The 19,121-nt window shown below is 44.2% G+C and overlaps 1 protein-coding gene and 1 pseudogene across 1 annotated transcript in view; one reads left to right on the forward strand and one right to left on the reverse strand.

The window, feature by feature from the left end:
* LOC125152481 (zinc finger protein 471-like) overlaps positions 1-15,499 on the reverse strand; it is a 33,462-nt gene extending 17,963 nt beyond the window's left edge. The window contains exons 1-2 of the mRNA XM_047834449.1: positions 15,490-15,499; positions 6,045-6,049 (exon numbers count right to left, since the gene is read on the reverse strand). The gene's annotated coding sequence lies outside the window, so the exon portion shown is untranslated. The remainder of the gene's footprint in view (positions 1-6,044; positions 6,050-15,489) is intronic.
* On the forward strand, positions 4,150-9,487 carry LOC125153170 (40S ribosomal protein S6-like; annotated as a pseudogene).
* Positions 15,500-19,121: the final 3,622 nt, after the last annotated feature.

Raw genomic sequence — 19,121 nt, forward strand, 5'->3', positions numbered from 1 at the left:
CATTTTTTTAGTTCAATTTTTTTTTTAAACTTTTTTTTTTTTTAACGTTTATTTATTTTTGGGACAGAGAGAGACAGAGCATGAAAGGGGGAGGGGCAGAGAGAAAGGGAGACACAGAATCAGAAACAGGCTCCAGGCTCCGAGCCATCAGCACAGAGCCCGACGCGGGGCTCGAACTCACGGACTGCGAGATCGTGACCTGGCTGAAGTCGGACGCTTAACCGACTGCGCCACCCAGGCGCCCCTAGTTCAATTTTTAATAATTGCAATGTTAGAGGTGCCTGGGTGGCTCAGTCGGTTAGGCATCTGACTTTGGCTCAGGTCATGATCGTGTGGTTCGAAGGTTCGAACACTGGATCAGGCTGTGTGCTGACAGCTCAGAGCCTGGAGCCTGCTTTGTATATTCTCTCTCTCTCTCTCTCTCTCTCTCTCTCTCTCTCAAAAATAAACATTAAAAAATAAATAAAATAATTGCAATGTTAAAATTATTGATTGCCACAAATAATATGAGAAAAGTGCTCAAAATCTAGAATACTAAGCAAATTCTTAGTATACTTCTAGCTCAAGTCTTGGCCAACTGACCCTCCTGTCGGTGTAGCATGGATGCTTGATGAGTAAGTGTCATTCATTTCTGGGGTCAGAGATGCTCATATCTGTGAGGATATATGAACCACAGAGAATTGCATACTGTTATTTGTTACTGGAGAACTACAGAAAGCATTAGGATTAGAAAACAATATATTCTACTACCCAACATCTTGGTCTACCCTCCAGAGATTCTGGCATCCAACTATCTGGGCCAATTCTGCAGAAAAAAAATATAAACTCTGCACAAAATAGGAAAAACAGTTAGCACCAGAGAGTTACCAAAGGAGGCAACAATTGAAAACATAATGACCACAATTTTCTCAATTTGATGAAAGCATAAAACTGCAGATTCAAAAAGTTGAGTGTGCTGGGGAATCCTGGGCAGAGAGGGGACTCAAAACTTTTACAGTTGGATTCAGAAGCCCTCGCATGTAGCCCCATGGCAGGAGGCAGTGCTGGGTGCTGAAAATGGGGGGGGGGGGGGGGGGGGGAGGGGAAGTCTCCTCATTGAGTCCTCCATCCAGACTACCCTCTCCTTCCCTTACTCCTTGCCCTTCTTCAAGCTCCCATCAAAGAACAGCTAATCTCCTTGGCAGCTTCTGCATTTCCGTAGGAAAAATAAAGTGCCCAAATTCAACTGATAGGATGTAAGCAATGTTTGCAAGGGGGATTAAAGTTAAAGTGATCTTGATCTAGCGTATAATGAGAAAATAGCAACATCTAGCCATCTAATGTCCTTTCGTCATGCTTTGTGATTGCTATTGTACTTGTTAGTTTATATATTTACTCATCTATCTGTTTATTGTCTCTCTTCCTAGTGTGTGTGTTCTACGAAGATAGTTCTGTTTGTTTTACTTCTGTTTAGAACACTTCCTAGCATAAAGTGTTACTCAATAAATAAAATAGGATGAATTTTTTAAACTGATGTGTTGTAACACAGGAAACAAAAGATGTTGGCAAGGATGTGAGAAGGGAACCCTCTAACACTCACTGTTGGTGGGAATGCAAACTGGTGCAGCCACTCTGGAAAACAGTATGGAGGTTCCTCAAAAAGTAAAAAATACAATTACCCTACAGCCCAGTGAAGGATCCAAAAATACTGATTTGAAGAGGCGCATGCACTGTTATGTATAACAGCACTATCAACAATAGCCAAACTATGGAGAGAGCCCAAATGTCCATCGATTCACGAAGGGATAAAAAAGATGTGGTGTATGTATACAATGGACTGTCACTCAACCATCTAAAAGAATGAAATCTTGCCATTTGCAAGAGCTAGAGTGTATTATGCTAAGCGAAATAAGTCAGTGATAGAAAGACAAATACCAGGGGCGCCTGGGTGGCTTAGTCGGTTGAGGGTCCAACTTCAGCTCAGGTCATGATCTCGCAGTTCGTGAGTTCGAGCCCCGCATCGGGCTCTGTGCTGACAGCTCGGAGCCTGGAGCCTGCTTCCGATTCTGTGTCTCCCTCTCTCTCTGCCCCTTCCCCGCTCATGCTTTGTCTCTGTCTCTCAAAAATGAATAAACATTAAAAAAAAAAAAGAAAGACAAATACCATATGATTTCACTCATATGTGGAATTTAAGAAACAAAAACACGGGAAAATAAAAGGAGAGAAGGGTCAAACCATAAAACAGAGTCTTTTTTTTTTTAATTTTTTTTTTCAACGTTTATTTATTTTTGGGACAGAGAGAGACAGAGCATGAAAGGGGGAGGGGCAGAGAGAGAGGGAGACACAGAATCGGAAACAGGCTCCAGGCTCTGAGCCATCAGCCCAGAGCCCGACGCGGGGCTCGAACTCAGGGACCGCGAGATCGTGACCTGGCTGAAGTCGGACGCTTAACCGACTGCGCCACCCAGGTGCCCAACAGAGCCTTAACTATAGGAGAACAAACAGGGTTGCTAGAGGGGAAGTGGGTGGGGGATGGGCTAAATAGGTAATGGGTATTACTTGAGATGAGCACTGGGTGTTACATTTAAGTGATGAATCACTAAATTCTACTCCCGAAACCAGTATTACACTATATGTTCACTAACTATAATTTAAATAAAAACTTTAAAAAATAATAAAGTAAAAATTGATGTGTTCTATGTGTATTCTAAATGCCCACAAAGAACCAAAAGAGCTTGTCCGATGCGGAGATCACCCCATGTAGAGATGACTCCTGTCCCCTCCCAGGTGAGCTAAAGAAAACAAAATGAAATCCCTGGATGAAAGAAAAAAACGGACGCATTAGCAAAGAGAATGTGCTGAGTGAGTTTCACAGTACAGCGGCGCCACCTGCCGGACAAGGCGCCAAATACAACAGCTCCATCTCCTGGGAGCTGAGCTTTCTCGCAAGGCGGCCTGGGGATTCCCCCCTTCCCCACGCGCCATCCTCATTCCAAGGCCACTTAGACTGAATGGTTAGCAAGCGAGGGAAGCAACAGGCTTTGCCGGCCAGAGGAAAATAGTCCATTCAGGAGTGGAGCCAACCTGGCCCTAGCGTTGTCTCAGTTTTACGTGAAGGAGTGGCAGACACCCTTTCAGGGAAGCTTTATCCTTCTCCCTAAAGATCCAGTAGCTCAGTGGGGATTTTGAATCGCAGAGGTTCCCCTCCCCCCCCCCCCCCCCCCCCCCCCCCCCCCCCCCCCCCCCCCCCCCGCCACGCGAAGTGCCTGGGTGCAATTCATTGATGGTCCAGCTAGGTGAAAGCGTATGGTATCTGTCAATGGTGGCATCTACCCAAACCTCTGCAGTAGGGTCAGGTGACAGAACAGGCCGGGAGGAAAGCCATCAGCCTTGCCTTGGACAAAACTCTAAGGACTAGACCTCACAAAACATTAAGAATCTGGAGGAGCAGTGACCTACTTACTACCCAGGCAGGATATAAAAGAAAGGGCAACTAGTTCTACTGATAATTTTACAGAATTTAAAAATCACAGCAGTTGGGGCGCCTGGGTGGCGCAGTCGGTTGGGCGTCCGACTTCAGCCAGGTCATGATCTCGCGGTCCGTGAGTTCGAGCCCCGCGTCAGGCTCCGGGCTGATGGCTCAGAGCCTGGAGCCTGTTTCCGATTCCGTGTCCCTCTCTCTCTGCCCCTCCCCCGTTCATGCTCTGTCTCTCTCTGTCCCAAAAGTAAATAAACATTGAAAAAAAAAAAAATCACAGCAATTGAGGGGTGCCTGGGTGGCTCAGCCGATTAAGCGGCTGACTTTGGCTCAGGTCATGATCTCGCGGTTTATGAGTTCAAGCCCCAGGTCCAGGCTCCTTGCTGACAGCTCAGAGCCTGGACCCTGCTTCAGATTTTGTCTGTCTGTCTCTCTCTCTGCACCTCCCCCACTCATACTCTCTCTCAAAAATACACATTCAAAGAATGAATGAACAAATCAATGAATGAATGAACAAATAAAATAGTGAGAAGAGAAAGGGGTGGAGATATTTACAGGAGGACAGATACCAAATTGAGGCCCTTGCAGGCCATGTCAGAGACTTGAATCCTCTCCTGTGGTTGACGGGGAGCCACCAAAGGCTTCTGAATGGGGCACAGACACGATGACTTCTGCATTGTCCTGGTGGCAGGATGGAGCTGGGGGAAGAGGCAGGTAAGTCAGCCAGATAGCCAGCTCATTTCCAAGCACCCTCTGCCCTTTGTGTCCAGGGAAGACTGGCATGATTTGTCTACATTCAGTTCCACCATACACCATCAAGTTCACAAACTAAAACCAATCTCATGGTCAACATTTGCACGCAAGAAAATAAAAGGTGACAGTTCCCAGGCAAATGTTCAGAACTAGGCTACCTGGTATAGAGTGCCCACTCATTGGTGACCTGGCTCTCCCATAATGTAGAGGAACACATGCTCTTTCCCCTTCACAGCTGCATCTGCAGATCTTCCAAGGAAGGTTTGGCTTGCTGAGGTAGGCAAATGCAGAAGGTGTGATTTTTCTTCTCTTGTTTGGGGGCGGGGGGATTTAAGAGTTTTTTTTAATGGTTTTTAAAAATATTTATTTTTGAGAGAGAGAGAACACGACCAGGGGAGGGGCAGAGAGAGAGGAAGACAGAGAATCCGAAGCAGGCTCCTCACTGTCAGGGCAGAGCCTGATGTGGGACTTGAACCCACAAACCATTAGATCGTGACCTGAGCCAAAATCGGATGCTTAAGCAACTGAGCCACCCTGGCGCCCCACTTTTTTAAAACTGTGGTAAAATATACATGAAATTTACCACGTTCGCCATTTTTAGGTGTGCAACTCAGTAGCATTAAGCACATGCACAAGCAGCACAACCAAGTGAGGTGTCTCCAAGGAATGCAAGGTGGTTTGGATACCTGAAAATCAAGCAACATAATTCACATTAAACAACTCAAAAAATTAAAAACCAGATGATCATTTCAATAGATGCAAAAAAGCTTTTTACAAAATGTAACATCCAACCCAAATAAAAACTGTGAGGAAACTAAGAAAGAAGGGAACTTAAACAACCTGATTAAAAAAAAAACAATTTTCAAAACAAGATAATTTAATATATAATGATAAAAAAAAACTGGATGCTTTCCCCCAAAATCAGGAGCAAAGATGTCCTCTCTCACTTCTACTTACTACTGTAGTAGAGGCTTCATCCAGTACAGTAGGAAAAATAAATAAGACATCCAGATGGGAAAGAAAAGAGTAAAATTGCCTTTATTTGAAGAAGAGCAGATCACCGTAGGTTGAACAAGCTAATGTACCAAAACAACACAAACCCAACGAGAACAACCAAGTTTAGTATGGTTGCGAGATACCAGATGGCTACACAAACATCCACTATTATTTCTATATACCAGCAATGGTCAGAAGCTGACATTTTAAGGCAAATAGAATAATAAATATGAAATATGTAGGGAAATATGTAGGGAATAATGTAGGGAATAATATGTAGGGAATAATGCCAGATCTATTAACTGAAAACTACAAAACAGCATTTAGAGAAATGAAAAGTCTGGCAACTTCTGTCTTTCACTCTTGGGCGCTCTGATGTACCCCGTGAGAAGTCCAGCTATTCTGTCAAGACCACTGGGGGGGGGGGCAGTCAGGGGCAGGGGTTCTGGGGCTGCATGGCTGAGAGCGGCAGCAGCAGCGGACAATGGAAACAGAGGCTCCATAGTCACGGTCCCAGCCACTCCAGCTTTGTGTCAGACGTGTTAAAGAAGAAGCCATCCTGGATGTTCGGTCCTGGCAGGGATCACATAGATGGGAGATCAGACACCTATCCCCCAGATACAATATGAATGCTTCACACACAGAATCAGGAGAAATATATAAAAGAAACAAAAAAAGGTCCTTGCTCTGGCTCCAATGATTTGGGGTGGACTTTTAAGAAGCAATAAATAATCAAGGCAACGTGACTCAGGAAACCACAGAAGGGCGCTATATCACCTCATCTACTTCCACTGTAAAAGTTTAGCAATCCCCCCCCACCACCACACACACACAAAACACTTTCTTCTGCCGTGTCAACCCAATGAACATCAAGTGCCCCATGGTGGCAGAAATACACATTTTCACATTTTTCCAAATGTTAAATTATTTTTAAAATCACTTATTATTATTATTTTTTTTTAAACCTGGTTTAGGGACACCTGGATGTCTCAGTTGATTAAGCATCTGACTCCTGATCCTGGCTCAGGTCATGATCTCACAGTGTGTGAGTTTGAACCCTGCATCAGGCTCTGTGCTGATAGTACAGAGCCTGCTTTGGATTCCCTCCGTCTCTCTCCCTCTCTCTCTGGCACTATGTTTGGGCGCCAATTTTAGGATGCAGAACCATCAAGAAGTAACTTCTTGTTCTTTCATGTTGTATAATGTTTAACATTTTCCCATTTGAGGGGAGCTCTCCATTGTGTCTGAAGTTGGTAGGATAAATGTCTTCCCTGTTAAAACAAAAGCAAAAGCCAAGAGATGATCTCTTGCCTATTCTCTGGCAGTTAGGACAGAAGCACTGTGATCTTGGTTTCAAGATACCTAATGTGAAGTGACACAGACCGAGGACCAGTAAAGTTTCACTTGTAAAGCACTATTGCTCATTACTGATGGCACAGTGTAGGCCTTGTGTGGGAGCAAGAGGCCAGAGCTGCCCAGATCACGGGGTAATGGCTTCACTTTCTGCTCTTGTACCAGATTTACTTTGGTTCCTCTCCATTTTCAGAAGGGGGTTCATTACTATTCCATCCATTCAACAAGAACTTGAGACACTGTGAATAAACTGCTTCTTAAGAGGATCAGTGTCATTGATGCCACTTGTTACCAAGATCTTGACAGACTGTCAAATAACTAGAATGTTAACATTTCCAAGTCCAATTAGCTTTTGTTAATATTCCTCAACACGAATCCGCCGATGTTGAGTAAACTATGACTTGCATCTAAAGGTCTTCCCACATTCATGGCAATCAAAGGGTTTTTCACCAGTATGAATCCTCTTATGCTGACAAAGATATGAAGAAGTATTAAAGGCCTTCCCACATGCAGGGCATCCAAAGGGCTTCACTCCATTCTGCGTCCTATCGTGCATAACAAGTGAAGAGTGGTTACTGAAAGTTTTCCCACATACCTGACTTTCACAGGGTCTTTCCCCTGTATGACTCCTCCTATGATTGACCAAATGGCACCTGTAGGTAAAGGCGTTTCCAGATTCCTTACATTCATAGTGTTTCTTGCCAGTGTGAAGTCTCCTATGTAGAGTGAGTTGCATGATATGGCAAGAGGTCTTTTTTTCATTCCATACACTGATATAGTTTTTCTCTGTTGCAGACTAGGAGTCTGGAGTTCTCTCTTGTCCAGCAAGAGAGTGGATGCAGAATTGAATACAAGAGAGGCTAATGTCTATATGGGGAGACAAGAGTCCTGAATAGGTGCCCTTTCTCTGAATTTATTAGGATCTTGAAGGCTTACATATGTAATGGACGTGCAGAAAGAAACAATAAAAAACAGTAATAATTAACTCATCAGTGTAAGAGATAAAGGGACTCGAGGGCATGCGGTGTTAGAGGCTAGGGTCAAAGCATAACAACATCTCGGCACCATGCAGACAGTCGTTTCCTGAAGGCACTACATCTGGTTTTCTGACTTTTGTAAGGACTAAGATAAATGGAACATGCTATCCTGAGGATGGTAAGTTAGTCAAGATTCCATTACGGCCTATATATATCATTAGCTGTCCTCAGACACTTTCATCCTGTTAAGGCGGCTTTCTGCCTGATGCCTTTTAAACCCATCTGTGTAAGTGTAGAGAATTCTTAAACCTATTTCCCACATTTCTCCAGTATGAACTCTCTGATGCTCAGTCAGGGAAGGGAGACGTAGGAAGGACTTCTTACACTTACTACGTTCGTAGGGTTTTTCTCCAGAATGAATTTTCTTATGTCTAGTGAGCTGTGAGCTTTGAGTGAAGACATCACTGCAGTCCCTACATTTGCAGGGTCTTTCCCCACTATGAATTCTCCAGTGATCAATCAGGGCTGAGGAATGGCTGAAGGTCTTTCCACATTCATGGCACTCATGGGACCTTTCTCTAGCATGTGTACTCTGATGCTGAGTAAGATGAGTCATCTGGTTGAAGGTCTTCCTACATTCCTGACATTCATATGGTGTCTCAGCTGTGTGGATTCTCTCGTGCTGGTTAAGGTGTGCCGTCTGATCGAAGGTTTTACTACATTCATTACATGTATAGGGTCTCTCTCCTGTGTGGATCCTCTGATGTTGAACGAGAGTGGATCGACAGCTAAAGGACTTCTCACACTTACGGCACTGGTGGCACTTGTGAAGAATTTTGATAAGCGATAAGGTGCGTATTGGTGCAGGAAGTTTTTGCATGTTCTTTACGTGGGTTGTTCATTCTTTTCATCACTGTTTCATGTTGGAATGTATCTTCTTTAATAGTCTTCCTTAGAGATAATTCCTTGCTACTCCCCACTGAAGTAGATAGCGAACGCAAATTTCATACCTTTTATGAGAAGTGAATGGTCACAGAGGTTGCTGCTGACGCTCTGGGTGAACAATGGAAGGGTTACGTGGTCCAAATCCGCGGAGGGAATGACAGACAAAGCTTCTCCATGAAGCAGGCTGTCTTGACCCATGGCAATATCCACTTGCCATTGAGTAAGGGGTGTTCCCGTTACAGACCCAAGAGGACTGGAGAAAGAAAGTACAAATCTGTTCAGGGTTGCACTGTGGCTACCAATCTGGGTGTTCTCAACTTAGTCACTAGAAACAAGGCGGAGAAGGATACTCCTGGGCTCACTGATACTACCATGCCTTGCCGCCTGAGGCCTCAGAGAGCAAGCAGAATCGGCAAGTTTTTCAATCTCTCTAAAGATGATGATGTTCAGGGCGCCTGGCTGGCTTGGTCGGAAGAACATGTGACTCTTGATGTCAGAGTCGTGAATTCGAGCCCCACGTGGGGTGTAGAGATTGCTTATAAACAAACTTAAATTTAAAAACTTTTTTAATGTTTTATTTATTTTTGAGACAGAGGGAGACAGAGCATGAGCAGGGGAGGGGAACAGAGAGAGGGAGACACAGAATCTGAAGCTGGTTCCAGGGTCCAAGCTGTCAGCACAGAGCCTGATGCAGGACTCGAATTCACAAACCACGAGACCGTGACCTGAGCTGAAGTCGGATGCTTAACCAACTGAGCCACCCAGGCGTCCCCAAACTTAAAAAAAAAAAAAAAAAAAAAAAAAAGACGATGTTCACTAGTATGTTGTGAGAAAGCCCCTAAAAAAGAGGGGGAGAAACCTAGAACCAAAGCGCCCAACATTCATCATCTTGTTACTCCACATGTCCTGCAACACGGATGTCGGTGTATCACTCTCAAGAAATGGCGTACTGAGGAAAGGTAAGGCAGAGGCTGCAGAATATGGTAAACTGGGACCAAGAGAATGAAAGAGGCCAAAGAAAACACCAGACTGCTGAGAGACGGACGCTGTCCTCGTGAGAACTTCTATCTCTGAGTCTCATTGAAAATGAGATTTTCTAGGGGCAGCTGGGTGGCTCAGTTGGTTAAGCATCCAACTTCAGCTCAGGTCATGATCTCACAGTTCAAGCCCTGTGGGTTCAAGTTCGTGGGTTCAAGCCTTGTGTAAGGCTCTGTGCTGACAGCTCAGAGCCTGGAGCCTGCTTCAGACTCTGTGTCTCCCTCTCTCTCTGCCTCTTGCCTGTTCATGCTCTCTCTCTCTCTCTCTCTCTCTCTCTCTCTCTCTCTCTCAAAAATAAACATTTTTAAAAAACGAGATCTTCTAAGAATGACAAATAAATAACATCAGACATCAAGTCTCAAAAAAACAGGGGCGGCTGGGTGGCTCTGTCAGCTAAGCACTTCAGCTCAGGTCATGATCTCGCGGTTCAGGAGTTTGAGCCCTGTCTCAGGCTCCATGCTGTCAGTGTGGAGCCTGCTTGGGATTCTCTCTCTCTCCATCTCTCTCTAAATAAATAAATAACCTTAAAAAATAGATTTATGTGCATATGTATATGTATCTTAGAATATACCTTAGGATAGGATATCCCATCTGTCCCCTAATAGGGCCTAGAAATAATAACTCCCAAGCAGTAATGAGCACACTCAACCCCCACTCAGCTCCACCCTTTGGTTTCTAAGTTCCATTCTAGAAAGAAAGAAAGAAAGAAAGAAAGAAAGAAAGAACAGAAGGAAGGAAGGAAGGAAGGAAGGAAGGAAGGAAGGAAGGAAGAAAGAAAGAAAGAGAAAGAAAGAAAGAAAGAAAGAAAGAAAGAAAGAAAGAAAGAAAGAAAAAGAAAGACCAAAATAAATCCCAGGACACCATGGAGAAATAGAGACCCCAGGGGTGGGTCTGGAAAAGTACAAAATGTGCCTGAATCATCTTGTGGTGCTAGAAGGTAAGGAAGTGCTCATAAAATAATGGGGCAAGTCTAAAACGCACAGGAACCAACCCGATGGTACTCCCAATAGCTAAACCAGGGACAGCTTGGGCAAAACAAATGAGGGCTTCCTCTCAAGATACTTATTAATTCTAGGGACTAAAATAGTAACTTCACAGTGGAGACACCTGTCAGACATCCCCTCAGCCATGTATGTTATCAAAGCCAATCTTTCCCAGTTGACATCATGTACCACGTGACATGATGTTCTTAGGAGGACTCACGACTTCTGTGGTCTTCATTTCCAAAATGAATAACTTCTATCTAATCATGGGAAAACATCAGACCTACCTAAGTTGAAGGTCATTCTATAAAATAACTGGCCTTGACTCCTCAAAAAGTATCAAGGTCATGAAAGACAAAGATCTATGGCAATGTCATCATTTGGAGACTCGGAAGACACACCAACTAAATAAATGCAATATACATTGGATCCTTCAACAAAAAAAAGTACACGAGTGGGAAAACTGGCCAAATGAGAATAAGGTCAATAGATGAGCTAACATTATTTTATCAATGTCGATTTCATGTATGCAAATGTTAACTTCAGGTGCAGCTGGAGGAAGGGAACATGGGAGTTGTGCACCATTTTTGCAACTTTTCTCTAAGTTCAAAGGTATTTCACAATAACGTTTTTAAAAGGGGAAAGGTTAAGAAATACAAAGACTGAGGAAATGTCAGATTAAGAGACTAAAGAGACACGATGCTTCAATACAGTATATGCCACCCAATTTTCTGGATTTTTTTTTTTTGTTTTTTTGTTTTGTTTTGTTTTTTATATATATAAAAGTCATCATGAGGATAACCAACCTCGGATTAGATGACAGAATTATATCGACGTGAACTGATTTTAATAACTTCACTTTTAATTTTGATAGCTGTGTAAGGAATTCACACTGGATAGATACTAAGGAGGGCACTTGTTGGGATGAGTACTGAGTGTTGTACATAAGTGATGAATCACTGAATTTTACCCCTGAAACCAATATTACACTATATGTTAACTCACTAGAATCTAAATAAAAACTTGAAATAACAACAACAAAAACCAAAAAGAAAAAAAGAAATTCACAATGAAATACTTAGGTTAGGGGCGCCTGGGTGGCTCAGTCGGTTGAGCGGCCGACTTCGGCTCAGGTCATGATCTCGCGGTCCGTGAGTTCGAGCCCCGCGTCGGGCTCTGGGCTGACAGCTCGGAGCCTGGAGCCTGTTTCGGATTCTGTGTCTCCCTCTCTCTGCCCCTCCCCCGTTCATGCTCTGTCTCTCTCTGTCTCAAAAATAAATAAACGTTGGGGCGCCTGGGTGGCGCAGTCGGTTAAGCGTCCGACTTCGGCCAGGTCATGATCTCGCGGTCAGTGAGTTCGAGCCCCGCGTCGGGCTCTGGGCTGATGGCTCAGAGCCTGGAGCCTATTTCTGATTCTGTGTCTCCCTCTCTCTCTGCCCCTCCCCCGTTCGTGCTCTGTCTCTCTCTGTCCCAAAAATAAATAAACGTTGAAAAAAAAATTTAAAAAAAATAATAAATAAACGTTAAAAAAATTTTTTTTAAAAAAGAAATACTTAGGTTAAGTAGAGGAGCATCAAGTTGGCAACTTACTTTCAAATGTTTAAAAAAATACGAATATAGAGAAATATACGGATTAAGCAAAGGCAGTAAAAGGGTAACATTCAACGAACTGGAATGAAAGGATAAGGGAATTCTTTGTACTTTTCTTGTACCATTTTTTAAAATTTGAAGATGTGTCAAAAAGCAAAATTATCATCACCACCATAAATCATGTAACCCACCGATGACTGCACTGGGAAGCTTATTCAATTTTCTGATTGCCATCAGATAAAACTACTTTAGTCAGCTATGAAAAGCACAGCCTAGGAAACATAGTTAACAATATTGTAATAACCTTGCATAGTTAACACCGGATGGTAACTATACCTATTGTGGTAAAAGCGACATAACATACAGAATTGTTTAATCAGTATGTGGTACACCTGAAACTAATATAACACTGCATGTCAACCATAATTCAATTTTGAAATCTAAATTAAAGGAGTACTTTAGTCAGAGTTTGCTACTCTACTACTTCTACCTGGTTCTATTTCTAGACCTCACAGAAAAAAAGCAGCAACTTAAATACTTTTTACCAGAGCCACAATTCCACACATCTCTGCAACCATCTCCTCTCCAGGCAAAAATACACAGGTTTTTCTACCCCTTCTCATGAGACATAGTTTCCAGACCCTCAATCATCTTGGCTTCCCACCTTAGTGTATGTTCCAGTTTATCAAAATCCTTCAGAAAATGTTGCTCCCAGTATCAAATTGAATCCTTTGATGGTCTGTCATTACGGGATACAGGAGGACTATGAAGTTTCAACTAAACACCATGGGGTGATGGAAAAGGCGGAATCCTCAGAGTCCACCAGATGTGGTGGGAACCCCAGCTGGCATGACTCCCACCCGGAATCACTCAGCTCACACTGCAAGGAAACAACTTCAGATTCACTGGGACAAAGTCATTTGCATCTCATCTTTCTTTTTACCATTTTAGTCCTTTCCTACTTCTTGTCTTCACATCTTTCCCTCTTTCCTTCTATCCTTTATTTTTAAAAGCGGTGGTGCCATCAAAGTTAAAAAAAAAAAAAGTTATGGATGAGAAAGTGATTCAGCCAGGTATTAAGTTTCCCATAGCAACTTTCCTTACAGAAATTAGGTACATGGAAGGGCACCTGGGTGGTTCGGTCGGTTGAGGGTCCGACTCTTGATTTTGGCTCTAGTCATGATCCCAGGGTTGTGGGATCCAGCCCCACATCAGGCAGCATGCTAAGCATGGAGCCTAAGATTCTCTCTCTGCCTCTCCCCCTCTCCCCTGCTCGTTCCCTCGGAAGAAAGAAGAAAGAAAGAAAGAAAGAAAGAAAGAAAGAAAGAAAGAAAGAAAGAAAGAAAGAAAGAAAGAAAGAAAGAAGAAACATTAGGTATATGGAGTATTTCTAATTCATAAATAAGCCAACAACTTGATTAAAAAAACTTTTCTGAAGGTATAAGGAATGCTCTAGAGGAAGAGCGCTGGACACTTTGGGCATAAATGGAAACAGGTCTGCCTACCCAGAGGTCACCCAGGAAAGCTAGACAGCAGGTGAGAAGATGAACTGCTGGAGAATTTCTGGGCTGGAAAATAAAATCCTCAATACATTGAGGAGCGAGAGGACCTGCAGTGTAATGGCACTTTTCTCAAGGTCATTATTCTTCCGTAGGGTTTTTGGACCAAGAGTAAGAAAGAGACATTTTCCCCCATGAACTTGTGATACTGCTAATGAAAGAATTTGAGAATGAAGTAAAATAGTTTTCAGCTATTAATACAAGGACACCTCACTAACAGGGAGCTGGGAGGCCAGCAGGGGGAGCCATCAAGCCCCACCACTCCTGGTCAATTGCAGGCCTAAAAGGGAAAGAGGGACCTTGCACTTGGATACTACTTTAAAATCCCAACAGGTGGAAGGAAGGGTTTCCTCCTCCCCCAGCAACAGCCCAGCCAAAGAGAAGCCACTACACTTCCAACTCCAAGTGTATTCCCATGGACTTTTTGTTTATAACAGCCTTCCCAACTCTCCCCTTCCTCTCTTTCTTCTCCCTTCCTCACCTTTGTTCTCTGGACTTGCCTGTGGTTTTGCCCCTAACATAACTGAATTTTATTTATTTATTTATTTATTTTTTTAATTTTTTTTTTCAACGTTTATTTATTTTTGGGACAGAGAGAGACAGAGCATGAACGGGGGAGGGGCAGAGAGAGAGGGAGACACAGAATCGGAAACAGGCTCCAGGCTCTGAGCCATCAGCCCAGAGCCCGACGCGGGGCTCGAACTCCCGGACCGCGAGATCGTGACCTGGCTGAAGTCGGACGCTTAACCGACTGCGCCACCCAGGCGCCCCCTGAATTTTATTTTTAAGGGAGCGTTAGGCAAGTAATAAATCAGAATATTTGTTAAAATTAAATTAGCTTCATTAAAGAACGAGGCAGGGGCGCCTGGGTGGCGCAGTCGGTTAAGCGTCCGACTTCAGCCAGGTCATGATCTCGCGGTCCGTGAGTTTGAGCCCCGCGTCGGGCTCTGGGCTGATGGCTCGGAGCCTGGAGCCTGTTTCCGATTCTGTGTCTCCCTCTCTCTCTGCCCCTCCCCCGTTCATGCTCTGTCTCTCTCTGTCCCCAAAATAAATAAACATTGAAAAAAAAAAAATTTAAAAAAAAAAATAAAATAAAATAAAGAACGAGGCATTACCATACACGCCTAAGAGCCGTCCATATTTTAATAAAGCATTTTTAAAAATAAAAACCTCTGGGGCGCCTGGGTGGCTCAGTCGGTTGAGCCTCTGACTGGCTCGGGTCATGATCTCATGGTTTGTGAGTACGAGCCCCGCGTCAGGCTCTGGGCTGATGGCTCGGAGCCTGGAGCCTGTTTCAGATTCTGTGTCTCCCTCTCTCTCTGCCCCTCCCCTGCTCATGTTCTGTCTCTCTCTGTTTCAAAAATAAATAAAACATTAAAATACATTAAACATAAAAACATTAAAAAATTTTTTTTAAAAAGTAAAAAATAAAAAAAAAATAAAAATAAAAACCTCTGAAGTGAAATTAGAGAAAGACAAAAATCATGACTTCACTCATATGAGGACTTTAAGAGACAAAACAGATGAACATAAGGGAAGGGAAACAAAAATAATATAAAAACAGGGAGGGGAACAAGACTGAAGATACTCATAAATATGGAGAACAAACTGAGGGTTGCTGGAGGGGTTGTGGGAGGGGGGATGGGCTAAATGGGTAAAGGGCACTAAGGAATCTACTCCGGAAATCATTGTTGCACTATATGCTAATTTGGATGTAAATTTTAAAAAATAAAAAATAAAATAAAATAAAAATTTAAAAATCCTAAAAATAAATAAATCTATAAAAATAAAAACCTCTGTCCCTGGAGACAGAACAGACAAGACAGGCCACACATAACCTCTTACACACTGATGACCACGGACTTTTATTGTCAGCCCATGTAAGTCCGAAAAAGAACCAGGATCAACCTAAGTGGGGTCTAGGCCCAACAGGAAATTCAGGAGGGCTCCAGGGAAGAATCTGAACGAGCGGCGAGCTCTCTGCAAGTGCAATTCCGTGTGTGTTCTGTGGTTGCTCGGGGGGCCACAGCTTCACTCCTCTGTGCCCGCGCCAACCCCACACTGAACAGTAATAGCGGGAGTCTCGTAACCGAGATAAGCCCTCTGCATGTCCTCTTTTCAATCAGCACAGCTGCCATAAAACAGATTTCACTTTCCGCATCTGACAGATTTAAGTGCCAGGGTCGATTCTGAAAACCCAGATCTGGCGGACAGGACAGGGCAGAGGAGGGGAGAAGAGGGGAGGAGAGGGGAGAGGAGGGGGAAGGGAAAGAACAGAAAAGAAAAAAGAAAAACCTCATTGCACCATTGCACTTCCAACCAGGTCCCTGCTGACTTCAGGCTGAGCACCATTCGAGGTATTCAACCCTGGGACACGAGGAGCCGCTCAGGACGCAGCGTCCACTCTGCACGTGAGCAAGCCGGGATCCCAAAGACCAAACGAGGTGCGAAAAGCCACACGGCCCCTCTGAGGCTCCGCGAGCGGCCCAAGCGACACCCACACTGCCGCCTCAGGGGCCAGCCGGCGCACGAGCAGGCCGCCGGCACGCCAACGAGACCCCTAGTCCCACACCCCTGCGGCGACCCCCAGAACCCGCTAGCAGGGGTGCTCCCCCAAGAGACCCTGCCCCACGCCCCCGGGGAGCCCCAGCTGCAACTCCAGAACGCCTCAGCTACCCCAGACAGCGGCCGCATAGTACTCCCTGCGCCTGCGCAGCACCCCCTCCCACGCGCCTTTGGGCACTAAGCCACGCCCCTCTCCAAACGACCGAACGCACGCGTGTTCCGTCACTCGCAACCACCTTCCCTCCCTTCGAACATCCCGGAGACCCAATGCGCTGAGGCCCCGCCTCCGCTGTCGGCAGTAAACATGCGCGTCTACTCTTGGAAAACTCCCGCATCCATCACTGCCCGAGACTCGGGGACAGGAGACCATTCTCTTTTGGGTAGGAGGTTCTGGCTCTTTACTAACGCAGAGACTCACGGCTCTACATCCGTCCCTCGCTACCGACACCACAGCCTCTAGCTGGCCGGGACCGCGCTGCATTCAGGGCTCTGGGACTACGGTGGTGGAATTGCGCATGCACACCCCGAGGCCAAGCGGCTCCCGGAAGCCGCCGCGGCACGTGGGCGGTGAAGGGATACTTCCGGTCTGTGTGGCTCCTGGGAGCCCTTGGTAGGGTACCTGGCCTTCTCTTCCTCCGTGGTGTTGTTTCCCCAACTACGCGTGGTGGAAGGACACGTTTGAGGTTTGGGGCGGGACGGCCAGGGCTAAATCCGCTCATTCCATGTTCAATGCAGTAAAATTTCCTGAGTGTTGACTTTCTGTGATGCTGGTACAAGCAGATGGTACGGTGGAGGTGTATCTGAAAAGGACCGTGCAGGGCAGTTACTGGTGGTTGAAACCATAGTGAATCATTGAGGATTTAATGCAGCCTCAGGCTGTCGGAAAGGATGACGAACCATATGCCCAGCATCCTCAGTTCATCCCTGGCTCGTTCTACATAAACAGCTGAAGATGAAACCCAATGCCTTGGTCCTGTTGCAGGCTCTGATGGAGGCAGATGGGGAGAGAGAACACATCTGCAGTCGAAGACCACGGTTAAAAAACGAATTACAACTGAGTAAATATCTAATTGGCTTTATTGAATGATTCATGAATCTAGTAGCAAACTAGCAAGTAGGGGAGCCCTGGAGAGTGCCACAAAATGAAAGGTTTTTACAGGAAGGAGGTTGGATTGAGAAAGTTATTAGCAAAAACAAAAACAACGACAACAAAAAAGCGTTGTTCCAGGCAAGGTCATCTTCCATTAGAGGGGTGGACAGGGTCCTATTAGATGGATTATCTCTTCTTCCTTTGGGGGATGGAGAGGGCCCACATGACAGATTGCTATTGTAGTGGTGACCAGAAAGTTTCTGACAGGTGAACACTGTATTTCTGGGGGACTCCTGGGTGGCTCAGTGGGTTGCACATCTGACCCTTGATTTTGGCTCAAGTCATGATCTAATGGTTCATTAAATTGAGTCCTTGTCAGGCTCCTATCCGACAGCACTGATCCTGTTTGGGATTCTCCCCCTCTCTCTTTCTCTCTGCCTCTCCCCTGCTCACATTCTCTCTCTTTTCGTTCCCTCTCTCTCTCTCTCTCTCTCTCAGAATAGATAAACTTTAGAAAAAAACCACTATATTTCTCGGATTCGTTGAAAGTGCACTTAGGATAGTTATTAAGCCCCGATTTGGTGACTTAGCCTAAGTGATGTCATTTTAGTGACACCATTTTGGGCCTGTGGTTTTCTTTTTAATAGCACTTTGTCTTCAACGTTTGTTGCTACCTAACAAACTCCACCTAAAATGCAGTTGAGATATCTTTTAAGTCAAAGCTGAGTGAAAGGAGATAGTTTATTCCACATTTCCTAAGAAAACATTTAAGTTCCACATTGTGCGTATGTTTAGATGATTCTAAGTTGTTCTTATTTTTTGTGGTTAATAATTACTTTTAAGTATCACATTCTAATTCTACATATGTCATCATACCATTCTTCAGTGGTTTTAAATCAAGTGATTTTAAAATATTTTCCCTTTTTAGTTAAGCTGCCTAAACTCTGGAAGAATAACCAAGCTTGGATAGGTATTTTCTCCTGAATTCCTGAAAAATTATCTTCTAGTTTAAAAAAAAAGTAACAGGGGCACCTGAGTGGCTCAGTTAGTTAAGTGTTTGACTTCAGCTCAGGTCATGATCTCGCGGTTCATGAGTTTGAGTCCCACGTCGGGCTCTGTGCTGACCGCTCAGAGCCTGGAGAGCCTGCTTTAGATTCTGTGTCTCCCTCTGTCTCTGTCCCTCTCTGCTCATGCTCTCTCTCTCTCTCTCTCTCTCTCTCTCTCTCTCAGAAATAAACATTAAATTTAAAAAAAATTGTGTTTTTTAAAAATTGTATTTATTTATTTTAAATTTATATCCAAATTAGTTAGCATATAGTGCAACAATGATTTCAGGAGTAGATTCCTTAATGCCCCTTACGCATTTAGCCCATCCCCCCCCAATACCACCTCCTGTAACCCTCTGTTTGTTCTCCATATTTATGAGTCTCTTATGTTTTGTCCCCCTCCCTGTTTTTTATATTATTTTTGTTTCCCTTCCCTTATGTTCATCCATTTTGTCTCTTAAAGTCCTCATATGGGTGAAGTATATGATATTTGTCTTTCTCTGACTGACTAATTTCACTTAGCATAATACCCTCCAGTTCCATCCACATAGTTGCAAATGGCAAACTTTCATTCTTTTTGATTGCCGAGTAATACTCCATTTTATATATATACCACTTCTTTATCCATTCATCCATCGATGGACGTTTGGGCTCTTTCCATACTTTGGCTATTGTTGATAGCACTGCTATAAACATTGGGGTGCATATGCCCCTTCGAAACAGCATACCTGTATCCCTTGGCTAAATACCTAGTAGTGCAATTGCTGGG

Source organism: Prionailurus viverrinus, chromosome E2 (genome assembly GCF_022837055.1).
Source record: "Prionailurus viverrinus isolate Anna chromosome E2, UM_Priviv_1.0, whole genome shotgun sequence".
Taxonomy (NCBI): Eukaryota; Metazoa; Chordata; class Mammalia; order Carnivora; family Felidae; genus Prionailurus; species Prionailurus viverrinus.